This window comes from Oncorhynchus nerka, unplaced genomic scaffold, assembly GCF_034236695.1.
Source record: "Oncorhynchus nerka isolate Pitt River unplaced genomic scaffold, Oner_Uvic_2.0 unplaced_scaffold_3574, whole genome shotgun sequence".
Classification (NCBI taxonomy): Eukaryota; Metazoa; Chordata; class Actinopteri; order Salmoniformes; family Salmonidae; genus Oncorhynchus; species Oncorhynchus nerka.
This window is the reverse complement of record NW_027037720.1, coordinates 1-16,354: the sequence shown is the minus strand read 5'-3', so window position 1 is coordinate 16,354 and position 16,354 is coordinate 1. Positions and strand designations below refer to the sequence as shown.

General features: G+C 42.6%; 4 non-coding genes across 4 annotated transcripts; all 4 read left to right on the top strand.

Moving 5' to 3' along the window:
• Positions 1–2,887: 2,887 nt before the first annotated feature.
• trnav-aac (transfer RNA valine (anticodon AAC)) lies at positions 2,888–2,960 on the top strand. Its single transcript has one exon. It is a non-coding gene; the product is annotated as a tRNA-Val (tRNA).
• Positions 2,961–4,097: 1,137 nt separating this feature from the next.
• On the top strand, positions 4,098–4,170 carry trnav-aac (transfer RNA valine (anticodon AAC)). Its single transcript has one exon. It is a non-coding gene; the product is annotated as a tRNA-Val (tRNA).
• Positions 4,171–5,306: 1,136 nt separating this feature from the next.
• On the top strand, positions 5,307–5,380 carry trnav-cac (transfer RNA valine (anticodon CAC)). Its single transcript has one exon. It is a non-coding gene; the product is annotated as a tRNA-Val (tRNA).
• A 1,138-nt stretch (positions 5,381–6,518) lies between these two features.
• Positions 6,519–6,591, top strand: trnav-cac (transfer RNA valine (anticodon CAC)). Its single transcript has one exon. It is a non-coding gene; the product is annotated as a tRNA-Val (tRNA).
• The last annotated feature ends 9,763 nt before the right edge of the window (positions 6,592–16,354 follow it).

The following is a 16,354-nucleotide window of genomic DNA, read 5'->3' as shown; positions in this document are numbered from 1 at the left end:
TGTTCTCGGGGAAAGGGTGGGGTTTCACATGGAAGCTGTTCGTCTGAGCTGTCTTATCGTGGGTGACGTATTCCTGATACAGCACGTCCTACTAGATATGCGGAGAGTGGTAATTTGACCCATGGTTTAGACGGTGAGGATTTTGTTCCAAAATAGAAGAGATATCAGTGCAGGTTCCCATATTGATCGTGGACAGGTCATAGCTCACACTGAAAGGGATGGCTACGTAAACCCATACACTCAATGTGGGATCAGGTGGAGTATAGTAAGGGTTGGCGTTTTGGACTGTGTTCCCGAGCAGAGGAAGTATTGTATAAAGGTGCGAATTAACATTAAGGCGGTCAATACTCAGGACCTCGGGTTATGGTATGTGGGCTTCGACCAGTTTTCAACTGATACTATGGTACCGTTCCAGGTGGCAGAAGTTAGAGTCGATAAGGAGAATATGATTGGCCGAAGTTCAACCAATCCCTCTAAAACAACGGCTATTCCTAGTGTAATCATCCAGGGTAAAGGATCAGTACGAATAGTTCAGACCAAAGACCTCAAAGAAGTTATAGAGGTGGAGACTGGGTTTGGGGAGTCCAACTTATGGTTGGAGTGGATTCAATATACGGCCAGATCAGTGGCTAAAGAAGAATGTTATGCCTGTGCGAACGCTAAACCCCAGTTAACAACTATTCCTTTTCCACTGAACGGAATTAATTCCCCTAAGGGAATGGCATGTATGGTAAAGCTGTTCATGAAAGCAGGAATGCCAAATAATGACAGTTGTATTGATTTGCACTACTTATATCCCCAGGAACCAAGTTGGTACAGAGAATATGACCACTGACGAGACCATGTCTGAATTGACAGGCTGGTTGAACTCTGGGGATTTCAATAAAATAAAATGGGCCAGTGTCGACATCTGGTGGTTGTGCGGGGGAATGAGTTTGTGCAGTATTGCCGACTGATTGGACTGGTTAGGAATGCCTTTTACACTCATACAACACCAAGACATGAAGTTAGCCAAAACGAGAGAGAAGAGATGCTCCATCTAGGTCTTTTGGCGAAAGAGTATATATTGATAACATTGGGGTTCCACGAGGTGTGCCGGATGAGTTCAAGGCAAGAAATCAGATACTAGCAGGATTAGAGTGGTCTACTCTCAATAAGAATGTAGACTGGATTAATTATAGTTACCAGAAGGGTTATTAAAGGGTTTGTAGAACAGACTAAAGCAACCAGCTGGAAGACCTGACAGAAAAGAATTGCATTAGATAAAAGGAGGAAGTGGGCATGGTAATCAGGACCATGTCTTACGTCCCAGGTAGCACAGCTCCGGACGAATCAGTGCCCGAAGCCTCAGCTGTTTTGACCACCCTGGCTCACGGGTTGGCAGAAACTCTGGGGTGGATACTTCTCTGAACTAAATTGGGTTGACAGTATTTATGGAAAAATGTGGTGTTATGGGCCACCTTAACCGGTGTGACTGTGTTAGTCTTGTACGTACGTGGTTGATTGCGTGTATGTATGAAAGTTATTGTTTCCAGGACTCTGGAGAGATCAATGACACTACAGATGGTGCGTTATGGGCCGTTTCCAGGTTCTGACCCATGGAGGACTGAAGGCATGTCTACAGAGGAAGTGGACGAATCTGGATCTGTCAATTGTGGGGAATTTATGTTTGATGAGAATAGCGTTGAGATGAAGGGGAATTAGATTGTAATTTGTTTCAATGATTAAACTGTTTTTTAATAAATATTGTAAAAAGAAAAAAAAGAAAAAATCCTGAAAGAGGAGTTATGATTCTGATGTAGGTTTAAAAACAGTTGGAGTTAAGGTTAGATTTGATTAATGATGGGTGAAGAGTCGGGTAAACATTTATAATAATATTTTTATTTTGTAGATTTGAATGTATAATATTTGATCAAAGGGAGGATTGATAGAGGAAAATATGGTTGAAATGACTAATTATGTATACATTCCAATCAGAAACTGACTAGTCCAAATGCTATAATGTACTGTACATGTGAGTTTTCCCTCTTGCTCCCTTTCCCAATTGTATATAATGTAGTCAGGAGTTAGTAACAATGTAGGTCTGTTCCTTAGTTCATTCAGTTGTACAAATCTCCAGGTGGTGGGAACGGGCCATCTCCAAATGGTCGGGAATGTTGATTTATGCTGACTGGCCTTGACTTCGTGCTGATAACGCGAAGGCTTGAGAGCTAGAGGGGCCCTCTGTTTGTGAAACGGAACGTTTGGAAAACGCTGACGTCATTTTCAGTTTATAACCTGTGGAAATGTGTGTATGCATTCAGTACTCTCTGGAATTAAACACTCTTACCTGGCTTTTGAGACTGGTCTCGATCTACTTCATGCATAATTAATGAACTTACACATCATTAATGAATTAGAAACGAGTGCGAAATTGGTTTTGGCAATTAAAGCATAAAGGAATTTAGAATTCCTCTATCAATAATCCAAGGTAAAACAAACAAAAATGTAGATCGTTTTCTGTCATTTCAGCTGCTTGATGTGATTGTGTGATAGATTTAGTTGGCTGGCTAGCAAAGGAAAAGAAGCTAGCCTGCATAGGTACAGTGCATTCGGAAAGTTTTCAGGCCCCTTACTTTTTCCACATTTTGTTACGTTACAGACTTATACTAAAATGGATGAAATAAAATAAAGTCTATCTACACACAATACCCCATAATGACAAAGCGATAACATATAGTTTTTATTAATGAAACAAATATTTAAAAAATACCTCATAATTCCCGGCTTCTCAAGCCTTATTGCTTAATTAATGGACTAAGTAATTTCTGATTTTCAATAGGTTCTGAGAGAGATAAATGCCCCACCCAGCCAAAGTCAGCCACACCCTTAGTATTCCACTCATCAAATTTCTGTAGTGTAGTGGTTATCACGTTCACCTAACATGTGAAAGGTCCCCGGTTCGAGACCGGGCGGAAACACTTTTTAACAAATTGGACAGTCAGCCTCATCACTTAGGGCTCGGTCCCAATTTCGGAATTCATGCTTTTCCTTCACACTTCTCAGTATTTGGTATTCAGACTTACCTTTTTTGTCGCGTAACGCACTCTGCATGTGTGGCTAGCTTGGGCGCTCTGAATATATTCCTGCTACGTGTGGTCTGAGGTCCATAATGATTCAAATAGTTTACCACTCCAGGGTAAGCCGACAAGAAACACAGCCCTTATTTTAAGTGTTTTTAAAATCCCCTGTGGGGAACATGAAGGGTGGAAAAATGATTGATACCATTTTCCTGTTTGACCGCTAGTTTTTAATGGGTATTATGGCTCTTTCTGTGGTACTCACTTTGGGATATTATGTGAGGTAGACTTGTGGGCATTCCTAATATTTTCCACGACTTCCTCTTTTTGTATTGTAGTTTCAGTAGTGTAGTGGTTATCACGTTCGCCTCACACGCGAAAGGTCATATTCAATATTTCCCAATGCCCAGAGGCTAGCATTTGGTTTGAAACAGTTGTGGTTTATCTAAACCTTGCTGTCTACCTCTCCGACCTGTGGATCAATGTTGCCGTTTTTTGGGGGACCTCCACCGTGCGATCTGTATGAATGTGAACAGACTGACAGCTTCTGTGAGCCAGGCAAATGCATTTATCAGGGTCATTGTAATGGATATATCCAAAGAAATGGCAATATAATCCAAGGTAAAACAAACAAAAATGTAGATCGTTTTCTGTCATTTCATCTGCTTGATGTGATTGTGTGATAGATTTAGTTGGTTGGCTAGCAAAGGAAAAGAAGCTAGCCTGCATAGGTACAGTGCATTCGGAAAGTTTTCAGGCCCCTTACTTTTTCCACATTTTGTTACGTTACAGACTTATACTAAAATGGATGAAATAAAATAAAGTCTATCTACACACAATACCCCATAATGACAAAGCGATAACATATAGTTTTTATTAATGAAACAAATATTTAAAAAATACCTCATAATTCCCGGCTTCTCAAGCCTTATTGCTTAATTAATGGACTAAGTAATTTCTGATTTTCAATAGGTTCTGAGAGAGATAAATGCCCCACCCAGCCAAAGTCAGCCACACCCTTAGTATTCCACTCATCAGGTTTCTGTAGTGTAGTGGTTATCACGTTCGCCTAACACGTGAAAGGTCCCTGGTTCGAGACCGGGCGGAAACAATTTATAACAAATTGGACAGTAAGCCTATTCACTTAGGGCTCGGTCCCAATTTCGGAATTCATGCTTTTCCTTCGCACTTCTCAGTATTTGGTATTCAGACTTACCTTTTTTAGTCGCGAAACGCACTCTGCATGTGTGGCTAGCTTGGGCGCTCTGAATACATTCCTGCTACGTGTGGTCTGAGGTCCATAATGATTCAAATAGTTTACCACTCCAGGGTAAGCCGACAAGAAACACAGCCCTTATTTTAAGTGTTTTTAAAATCCCCTGTGGGGAACATGAAGGGTGGAAAAATGATTGGAACCATTTTCCTGTTTGACCGCTTGTTTTTAATGGGTATTATGGCTCTTTCTGTGGTACTCACTTTGGGATATTATGTGAGGTAGACTTGTGGGCATTCCTAATATTTTCCACGACTTCCTCTTTTTGTATTGTAGTTTCAGTAGTGTAGTGGTTATCACGTTCGCCTCACACGCGAAAGGTCATATTCAATATTTCCCAATGCCCAGAGGCTAGCATTTGGTTTGAAACAGTTGTGGTTTATCTAAACCTTGCTGTCTACCTCTCCGACCTGTGGATCAATGTTGCCGTTTTTTGGGGACCTCCACCGTGCGATCTGTATGAATGTGAACAGACTGACAGCTTCTCTGAGCCAGGCAAATTCATTTATCAGGGTCATTGTAATGGATATATCCAAAGAAATGGCAATATAATCCAAGGTAAAACAAACAAAAATGTAGATCGTTTTCTGTCATTTCAGCTGCTTGATGTGATTGTGTGATAGATTTAGTTGGCTGGCTAGCAAAGGAAAAGAAGCTAGCCTGCATAGGTACAGTGCATTCGGAAAGTTTTCAGGCCCCTTACTTTTTCCACATTTTGTTACGTTACAGACTTATACTAAAATGGATGAAATAAAATAAAATCTATCTACACACAATACCCCATAATGACAAAGCGATAACATATAGTTTTTATTAATAAAACAAATATTTAAAAATACCTCATAATTCCCGGCTTCTCAAGCCTTATTGCTTAATTAATGGACTAAGTAATTTCTGATTTTCAATAGGTTCTGAGAGCGATAAATGCCCCACCCAGCCAAAGTCAGCCACACCCTTAGTATTCCACTCATTAGGTTTCCGTAGTGTAGTGGTTATCACGTTCGCCTCACACGCGAAAGGTCCCCCGGTTCGAAACCGGGCGGAAACACATTTTAACAAATTGGACAGTAAGCCTATTCACTTAGGGCTCGGTCCCAATTTCGGAATTCATGCTTTTCCTTCGCACTTCTCAGTATTTGGTATTCAGACTTACCTTTTTTAGTCGCGTAACGCACTCTGCATGTGTGGCTAGCTTGGGCGCTCTGAATACATTCCTGCTACGTGTGGTCTGAGGTCCATAATGATTCAAATAGTTTACCACTCCAGGGTAAGCCGACAAGAAACACAGCCCTTATTTTAAGTGTTTTTAAAATCCCCTGTGGGGAACATGAAGGGTGGAAAAATGATTGGAACCATTTTCCTGTTTGACCGCTAGTTTTTAATGGGTATTATGGCTCTTTCTGTGGTACTCACTTTGGGATATTATGTGAGGTAGACTTGTGGGCATTCCTAATATTTTCCACGACTTCCTCTTTTTGTATTGTAGTTTCAGTAGTGTAGTGGTTATCACGTTCGCCTCACACGCGAAAGGTCATATTCAATATTTCCCAATGCCCAGAGGCTAGCATTTGGTTTGAAACAGTTGTGGTTTATCTAAACCTTGCTGTCTACCTCTCCGACCTGTGGATCAATGTTGCCGTTTTTTGGGGGAACTCCACCGTGCGATCTGTATGAATGTGAACAGACTGAAAGCTTCTCTGAGCCAGGCAAATTCATTTATCAGGGTCATTGTAATGGATATATCCAAAGAAATGGCAATATAATCCAAGGTAAAACAAACAAAAATGTAGATCGTTTTCTGTCATTTCAGCTGCTTGATGTGATTGTGTGATAGATTTAGTTGGCTGGCTAGCAAAGGAAAAGAAGCTAGCCTGCATAGGTACAGTGCATTCGGAAAGTTTTCAGGCCCCTTACTCTTTCCACATTTTGTTACGTTACAGACATATACTAAAATGGATGAAATAAAATCAAATCTATCTACACACAATACCCCATAATGACAAAGCGATAACATATAGTTTTTATTAATAAAACAAATATTTAAAAAATACCTCATAATTCCCGGCTTCTCAAGCCTTATTGCTTAATTAATGGACTAATTAATTTCTGATTTTCAATAGGTTCTGAGAGCGATAAATGCCCCACCCAGCCAAAGTCAGCCACACCCTTAGTATTCCACTCATTAGGTGTCTGTAGTGTAGTGGTAATCAAGTTCGCCTCACACGCGAAAGGTCCCCGGTTCGAAACCGGGCGGAAACACATTTTAACAAATTGGACAGTCAAGCCTATTCACTTAGGGCTCGGTCCCAATTTCGGAATTCATGCTTTTCCTTCGCACTTCTCAGTAGTTGGTATTCAGAAGGTTTTTTAGTTAACGCACTCTGCATGTGTGGCTAGCTTGGCGCTCTGAATACATTCCTGCTACGTGTGGTCTGAGGTCCATAATGATTCAAATAGTTTACCACTCCAGGGTAAGCCGACAAGAAACACAGCCCTTATTTTAAGTGTTTTTAAAATCCCCTGTGGGGAACATGATGGGTGGAAAATGATTGGCATCACCATTTTCCTGTTTGACCGCTAGTTTTTAATGGGTATTATGGCTCTTTCTGTGGTACTCACTTTGGGATATTATGTGAGGTAAACTTGTGGGCATTCCTAATATTTTCATGTCATTCCTCTTTTTTGTATTGTAGTTTCAGTAGTGTAGTGGTTATCACCTTCGACCTCAGGCTAGAAAGGTCATATTCAATATTTCCCAATGCCCAGAGGCTAGCATTTGGTTTGAAACAGTTGTGGCATCTAAACCTTGCTGTTACCTCTCCGACCTGTGGATCAAGTTGCCCTTTTTGGGGACCTCCCCGTGAATCTGCCTGCATGAATGTGAACAGACTGAAAGCTTCTCTGAGCCATGAATCCATTTATGAACCTGTCATTTCTATGACAGTCCAAAAAGACGATAATGAGGTAAAACCCCTGGTGGAACAATTCTGTCATTTCAGCTGCTGAGATTGTGGAGTGATTTAAATTGACCCAAAAGGTGTTTTGACTAAGGAATAACCTTCAAAGGTGAAAATGACCTTTCAACCCTGTTAGACTTAGATCAGTCACATTTTGCTGTTAAAGACTTAAAACTCAGGTGAATTCTGACCAAGTTTCTATGTAAATCAAGACATGTGTTTCTTTATAAAATACTCCCCAAATGTAAGTGCCTTTAATATATTTTCACACTTCTGTTTTGAAGGGTTCACACCTTTACACACCTGGTTATCCATCCTTCCTAAAGCTTAGCCATATGTAATTAACATAGGTAACCCTCAGGTTTGATTTGTAAATCAGTCATTTCTGAGATGTCAAAGAAAAGCTCTCACCTAGTCAGCAAGGATGGATTTCATGTTGTGCGGTTCTTAACCTCATAGTCCACCAATGCCGGATCCGGTATCGTGACTACAGGCTCAAGCTCATTAGCATAACGCACAATCAGGGTCAAAAAATATTCCTAAAAATATTTAACCTCCACACATTAACAAGTAAAATAGCTCAAATGAAAGATAAACAAGTTGTTTATCTATTTCCAGCATGTCAGATTTCTAAAATGTTTTCTGAAAACATAGCACATATTTATATTAGATCACCACCGAAACAAAAGGCAATTACAGACCATTTTGTCCCAGAAAAAATAAAATTTAAAAGTAGGATAAAAAAATAAATAATTCACTAACCTTTTGAAAATCTTCATCAGATGACAGTAATATTACATGTTACACAGTACATTTAATTTTTTTTCAATAATATGCTATATAATATCCATAAATCTCGGTTGACGACATTTAAAAAAAAAACATGCTACTCAAATGTCAGGAGAAATGATGATAGCTCCGACAGATAACGTCAGATAACAAGCAATAAACATGACTAAATATACATGTTCTGCATATTTTTACAAAGATACACTTCTTCTTAATGCAACCGCTGTATTACATTTATTTTTAACGTTACAGACATCGTTCACTTGGCTATACTAGGAGTCGGCGCTCCGATATTAGCAGTATGTTTGGAGTCCACAGAAACCCAAAATAACCACATAAATATTCCCTTACCTTTGATGTTCTTCCATCAGAAGACGTAGAAGGAGTCAACTTACCCAATAAATCGTTTGGTTTCACGTTGCGTGTCCCTGTATTAGCATATGCTAACTGCTTCAGCTGAAATGCATCAAAATGTGACTTCTGGTCCAGCACTCTTGCGCATTTTCCAAAACTTCCAATTTACATATTATATGTCGATTAAACTGGTCAAACGATGTGCAAAATCGAGCTTTATGCTGTTGTTAGCATGTAGAACAAAGGACAGCGCTAACAGACAAACCTTGCTTCAATTTGTGTATCTTGGAAAAGACCGTTCCCCAAATCGGCCTGCGCAATAGAGTGCCCGGTTTTGAGAGGGACATTGTAATGGAATTTCGCAAAGAAAGGTGCAATATGCGATTCTCACAGTGAACGCGCCATTTGAAAGCAGACATCACGCTGAACTGATAGAGACTGTTCCTGGATCCGTAGCTGCCTGGGAAGGGTGTTGGCGATGACGTCAAAGTAGACCTAACTTTTCTACTGTTGACAGAGTGTTTGGGAGAATGGCTCTCCTGAGAGTTCTGCTTTACATACAGACATAATTTAAACGGTTTTAGAAACTTTAGAGTGTTTTCTATTCAATAATAATTTTTATATGCATATATTAGCAATTTTGGGAAAAAATATTTTCAGTTTACTATGGGCACGCACTTTCTCCAACGGGGGCAGTATAGAGCCCTAGGCTTAAGTGGTTAAAGACACAGAGAGCAGGCAATGGCATTACCATAATCTCTAGGCCGTGCCGAGTTCAACGAGATATCCCGCTTGACCGTAGCTCGCTCGGTCTGAGCGCAGCGACCATGAGAAAAGTAGGCCCAAAATTAAGCCTGCCCCACAACATCATTTGCTTTTGGGTGACAGAGAGAGAACCGTTAGGGTGAGAAGCACAATTCGACCTCAGGTACGTTCCTAAGTTCCTCCCGATCCGTGCAAGCCTAACCTTGACCGTGTGGCATTAACCCTTAATAGTTAAAAGAAGGTGTTTACTTCAAAGAGTTTGCATTGACTTCTCTCCCCATAGGAATACATTGCCTGCACCCCTAAATTCAACCTGAAGCCTATGTGGGTTATGAATTTCGTATGAACCTGTCTTCGATGACAGTCCATCAGGCCACTACGAGGTCTACCTGTGTTGATTCTAAGCTTCCTGGACCAAGTGTTTATCCATACCCTGCCTGCAGTTTGATAGACATAGTGCATTCAACCCTGTGTAAATCAGTCAATTCTTAATGTAAGGACTTAAAACTCAGGATTCTGTAAAAGCATACCCCAGTGAGGATAGGTGTTGACTTATAGCTTCCTGTGCCAACCGGAAGTGCAATAATTGGTGTCATTGGGCTGTTTCGAGGGGTTAAAAAAGTCAGATCTTTCCAAAACTTCATATATGTGATTAGGCAACCGCCATGAACTGTAAATCAGTCATTTTTCCCATAAAATTTCAAAGGAAAACTAAATCACACACACACACAGCTTGGAAGGAGGGACCCATTGGGGTGCGTAGAGACATACACTGCCTGCATTAGTTAACCTTGTTGGAACTTTTAAAGAACCGTCGGACCTAGAGTTCCGAAACTTTAGAATCCTGTTCTAGACCTCAGGTCGATAGTGCGTGGTACCTGCCCACGTAGCTCTAGACGGTTCTCGGACCGAGAAACATAAACACATACATTTGCAATGACTTCAATTCATTTTGACCATTACGAAAATGGCATTTGACATTTAGAAATGTCTCAGAGACACAAGACTAGGTGCATTGCGACCGTCTAGCCCATATAGACAGACCCCAACGTTTCGTCCGATAGCTCATTCAAGGACCCCGTAGCAAGTCATAGAAATTTTTGATTTTCAGCACCAATTAGGGTTTTGCTCGGACACCAAATGACCGATGAAATCGAAACTTGGGATTGGGGTCGCCTCAGCTAGGCCTACACGTAACATAAGAAATGGACCAGCTAGAACGTAACTATGTGTTTTATGTTTTTTATGGTTTGAACCGAAGGCGTTGTGAATTTTGGGCCAGCTCTGAAGTATGTGATAGTTGGCTACTAAACGAGTTGGAAAAAGTGGGTTTAGTGTCAGTTTGTATCAGTTTTGTCAGAATGATATCTAATTGACTGATGGACGATGACTTGCTGGTGAGTCTTGTCCATTTGCAATATGTTTAAACAGTGAGGTACCATCACCAAAAGTGACATTCTGAAATCAACCCTAACGAGCCATTGAGATGAACCAGAATCACTGCCCAGCGATCCCGAGTTCATCAGGCCAGTCAATTTCACATTCCTGCAGGATTTTTATAGCATGACAAATCCGTGATGGCACCTGCCCATTGAACCATATTGCAAATGCACAGTGACTTTGCAAAAGTGAGAAAACATAAACAAATGGACATGATGAAATCAACACAACGAGTGATGGAAAGGTACAACTCTCACTGCTCGGCCATCCTGTGTTCATCAGGCCAGTCAATTTAGCATTTTTGAGCATGTCAAATTTCATATGGTAAATGCCCATTGAAACATATTGCAAATGCAAGTGCACTTGCAATATGATTGTATAGTGAAAAAACATCACCAAATGGACATGATGAAATCAACACAACGAGTGATGGAAAGGTACAACTATCACTGCTCGGCCATCCTGTGTTCATCAGGCCAGTCAATTTTGCATTTCTGCAGGATTTTTGAGCATGTCAAATTTCTTATGGCATTTGGCCCCAAAAAAAGTGACTTTTGACTTTGACTTTTGACTTCCTATGAAATCATATTGTAAATGGACAAATCATATTCCTTATGCACAAGTAAAAAAAAAAAAAAAATGATAATACAATACAACTAAAGTATGTTGATACAGTTCTTATACGTGTGTAATTGACACAAAATTTGAAAGAATTTCGAAAAACGGTCCAGAAAGCACTTTTTTAAGGGTGTGTGAAGTTTTTTACAAAATTTTGACATTTTTGACTTTTGACTTTTGACTTCCTATGAAATCATATTGAAAATGGACAAAACATATTACGAATGCGCATGTCAAAAAAAAAAAGAATATGATAATAAAATTGGACAAAAGTATATTCATACAGTTCTTACACATGTGTAATTGACAAAAAAAATCGAAAGAATTTTGAAAAACGGTCCAGAAAGCACTTTTTTAAGGGGTGATAAGTTTTTGACAAAAAAAATCATTTTTTCAAAATTTTGCTTTTGGACGTTGACTTGGGTTACATATCCAATATGAAAAACCACGGTGGAGCGGATTCGCCACCTGTTGAATTTTTAAAGTGTTACAACTGGCAATTGCCATATGGCATTTGCAATACACTTTGCATGAATCAACGCCGAATTGGGTGGTATTGGACAATGTGTATATGGTTTGTCTGATGCCAATGACTTCCCATTCATTTTTGTCCAATACAGGGGGGTCTTCCCTTACATAATATAATAGAGACAGTAGATCTAGCTGGTCTGTCATAATATAATAGAGACAGTAGATCTAGCTGGTCTGTCATAATATAATAGAGATAGTAGATCTAGCTGGTCTGTCATATTAGAATAGAGACAGTAGATCTAGCTGGTCTGTCATATTAGAATAGAGACAGTAGATCTAGCTGGTCTGTCATAATAGAATAGAGACAGTAGATCTAGCTGGTCTGTCATAATATAATAGAGACAGTAGATCTAGCTGGTCTGTCATATTATAATAGAGACAGTAGATCTAGCTGGTCTGTCATAATAGAATAGAGACAGTAGATCTAGCTGGTCTGTCACAATATAATAGAGACAGTAGATCTAGCTGGTCTGTCATAATATAATAGAGACAGTAGATCTAGCTGGTCTGTCATAATATAATATAGATAGTAGATCTAGCTGGTCTGTCATAATTACAATAGAGACAGTAGCTCTAGCTGGTCTGTCATAATATAACAGAGACAAAGAGACAGTAGATCTAGCTGGTCTGTCATAATATAATAGAGACATTAGATCTAGAGATAATTGCGTAATTATCGTATTTCGTAATATCCTAACGCAGTCTACACTGCCCTGCAGCTAGCCAGCTAGCTAACGTCCACCGTTAGCTAGTCACCGTCTACCGATTAGCAGCACAACTATTACACTCAACTGAACGACTTGATTAGTGTAGTGTTAGCTAGCTACATAGTTGTCTTTGCTGTCTTCGTACCCAAGATAATTGTGTAGTTTAGAGTGTGTAGTTTTATGTCGTCCTTAACATAGGAGACTCTGCTAGCTAGCCAACAGCTAGCCAACGTCTACCGAACAGAACTTCTGCACTCAACAATCCGGTCGCATTTAATCGCTCCACAGGTAGTATCACATTTTTCATTTCATTTCATTACAGTACAACGGCTTGATTTGTTTGATCGTAGCTAGCTACATAGCTAGCTACACAGCCGTCTTTGTATCAAAGATAATTGTGTAGTCTAGAGCGACTTCCTAGGTTAGTTAGCCAGCTATTGTCGTTCTTTTAACGCAACGTAACGTAATCAACACTGCTAGCTAGCCAGCTAGCCCGAATAGCAGCACAGTAGAAACTATTACACTCAACGGACGACTTGATTAGTGTAGTGTCAACAACGCAGCCAATGCCAACTAGCCTACTTAGTCAACAACGCAGCCTCTGCCAGCTAGCCTACTTCAGCAGTACTGTATCATTTTAATCATTTTAGTCAATAAGATTCTTGCTCGTAAGCTTAACTCTCTGAACACTCGTGACGTGTAGTCCACTTGTCATTCCAATCTCCTTTGCATTAGCGTAGCCTCTTGTGTAGCCTGTCAACTATGTGTCTGTCTATCCCTGTTCTCTCCTCTCTGCACAGACCATACAAACGCTCCCACCGCGTGGCCGCGGCCACCTAATCTGGTGGTCCCAGCGCACGACCCACGTGGAGTTCCAGGTCTCCGGTAGCCTCTGGAACTGCCGATCTGCGGCCAACAAGGCAGAGTTCATCTCCGCCTATGTCTCCCTCCAGTCCCTCGACTTCTTGGCACTGACGGAAACATGGATCACCACAGACAACACTGCTACTCCTACTGCTCTCTCTTCGTCTGCCCACGTGTTCTCGCACACCCCGAGAGCTTCTGGTCAGCGGGGTGGTGGCACCGGGATCTCATCTCTCCCAAGTGGTCATTCTCTCTTTCTCCCCTTACCCATCTGTCTATCGCCTCCTTTGAATTCCATGCTGTCACAGTTACCAGCCCTTTCAAGCTTAACATCCTTATCATTTATCGCCCTCCAGGTTCCCTCGGAGAGTTCATCAATGAGCTTGATGCCTTGATAAGCTCCTTTCCTGAGACAGCTCACCTCTCACAGTTCTGGGCGACTTTAACCTCCCCACGCCTACCTTTGACTCATTCCTCTCTGCCTCCTTCTTTCCACTCCTCTCCTCTTTTGACCTCACCCTCTCACCTTCCCCCCTACTCACAAGGCAGGAAATACGCTCGACCTCATCTTTACTAGATGCTGTTCTTCCACTAACCTCGTTGCAACTCCTCCAAGTCTCCGACCACTACCAGTATCCTTTTCCCTCTCGCTCTCATCCAACACTTCCCACACTGCCCCTACTCGGATGGTATCGCGCCGTCCCAACCTTCGCTCTCTCTCCCCCGCTTCTCTCTCCTCTTCCATCCTATCATCTCTTCCCTCTGCTCAAACCTTCTCCAACCTATCTCCTGATTCTGCCTCCTCAACCCTCCTCTCCTCCTTTCTGCATCCTTTGACTCTCTATGTCCCCTATCCTCCAGGCCGGCTCGGTAATATCCTCCTCCCGCTCCGTGGCTCGCGACTCATTGCGAGCTCACAGAACAGGCTCCCGGGCAGCCGAGCGGAAATGGAGGAAAACTCGCCTCCCTGCGGACCTGACATCCTTTCACTCCCTCCTCTCTACATTTTCCTCTTCTCTCTCTCTGCTGCTAAAGCCACTTTCTACCACTCTAAATTCCAAGCATCTGCCTCTAACCCTAGGAAGCTCTTTGCAACCTTCTCCTCCCTCCTGAATCCTCCCCTCCCCCCCTCCTCCCTCTCTGCAGATGACTTCGTCAACCATTTTGAAAAGAAGTCGACGACATCCGATCCTCGTTGCTAAGTCAAACGACACCGCTGGTTCTGCTCACACTGCCCTACCCTGTGCTCTGACCTCTTTCTGGTCTCTCTCTCCAGATGAAATCTCGCGTCTTGTGACGGCTGGCCGCCCCTACAACCTGCCCGCTTGACCCTATCCCCTCCTCTCTTCTCCAGACCATTTCCGGAGACCTCCTCCCTACCTCACTGTCATAATCATCAACTCATCCCTGACCGCTGGATACGTCCCTTCCGTCTTCAAGAGAGCGAGTTGCACCCCTTCTGAAAAAACCTACACTCGATCCCTCCGATGTCAACAACTACAGACCAGTATCCTTCTTTCTTTTCTCTCCAAAACTCTTGAACGTGCCGTCCCCTTGGCCAGCTCTCCCCGCTATCTCTCTCAGAATGACCTGGTTCTTGATCCAAATCAGTCAGGTTTCAAGACTAGTCATTCAACTGAGACTGCTCTTCTCTGTATCACGGAGGCGCTCCGCACTGCTAAAGCTAACTCTCTCTCCTCTGCTCTCATCCTTCTAGACCTATCGGCTGCCTTCGATACTAATGAACCATCAGATCCTCCTCTCCACCCTCTCCAGTTGGGCATCTCCGGCGAGCCCACGCTAGATTGCGTCCTACCTGACAGGTCGCTCCTACCAGGTGGCGTGGCGAGAATCCGTCTCCACACCACGTGCTCTCACCACTGGTGTCCCCAGGGCTCTGTTCTAGGCCCTCTCCTATTCTCGCTATACACCAAGTCACTTGGCTCTGTCATAACCTCACATGGTCTCTCCTATCATTGCTATGCAGACGACACACAATTAATCTTCTCCTTTCCCCCTTCTGATGACCAGGTGGCGCTCGCATCTCTGCATGTCTGGCAGACATATCCGTGTGGATGACGGATCACCACCTCAAGCTGAACCTCGGCAAGACGGAACTGCTCTTCCTCCCGGGAAGGACTGCCCGTTCCATGATCTCGCCATCACGGTTGTCAAATCCATTGTGTCCTCCTCCCAGAGCGCTAAGAACCTTGGCGTGATCCTGGACAACAGATCTGTCGTTCTCAACTAACATCAAGGCGGTGGCCCGTTCCTGTAGGTTCATGCTCTACAACATCCAGCAGAGTAGCTGGTCTGCCTCACAGGTAGCGGCGCAGGTCCTAATCCAGGCACTTGTCATCTCCCGTCTGGATTACTGCAACTCGCTGTTGGCTGGGCTCCTGCCTGTGCCATTAAACCCCTACAACTCATCCAGAACGTAGCAGCCCGTCTGGTGTTCAACCTTCCCAAGTTCTCTCTCAGCTGCTCCCTCCGCTCCCTCCACTGGCTTCCAGTTGAAGCTCGCATCCGCTACAAGACCATGGTGCTTGCCTGCGGGCTGTGAGGGGACGGCACCTCAGTACCTCCAGGCTCTGATCAGGCCCTACACCCAAACAAGGGCACTGCGTTCATCCACCTCTGGCCTGTCGCCTCCCTACCACTGAGGAAGTACAGTTCCCGCTCAGCCCAGTCAAAACTGTTCGCTGCTCTGGCCCCCAATGGTGGAACAAATATCCCTCACGACGCCAGGACAGCGGAGTCAATCACCACCTTCCGGAGACACCTGAAACCCTAGCCTCTTTAAGGAATACCTAGGATAGGATAAAGTAATCCCTCTCACCCCCTCCCCCTGTCAAAAGATAATAGATGCACTACTGTTCCACTGGTCTGTCATAAGGTGAATGCACCAATTTGTGTCGCTCTGGATAAGAGGTCTGCTAAATACTTAAATGTAAATCTAGCTGGTCTGTCATAATATAATAGAGACTGTAGATCTAG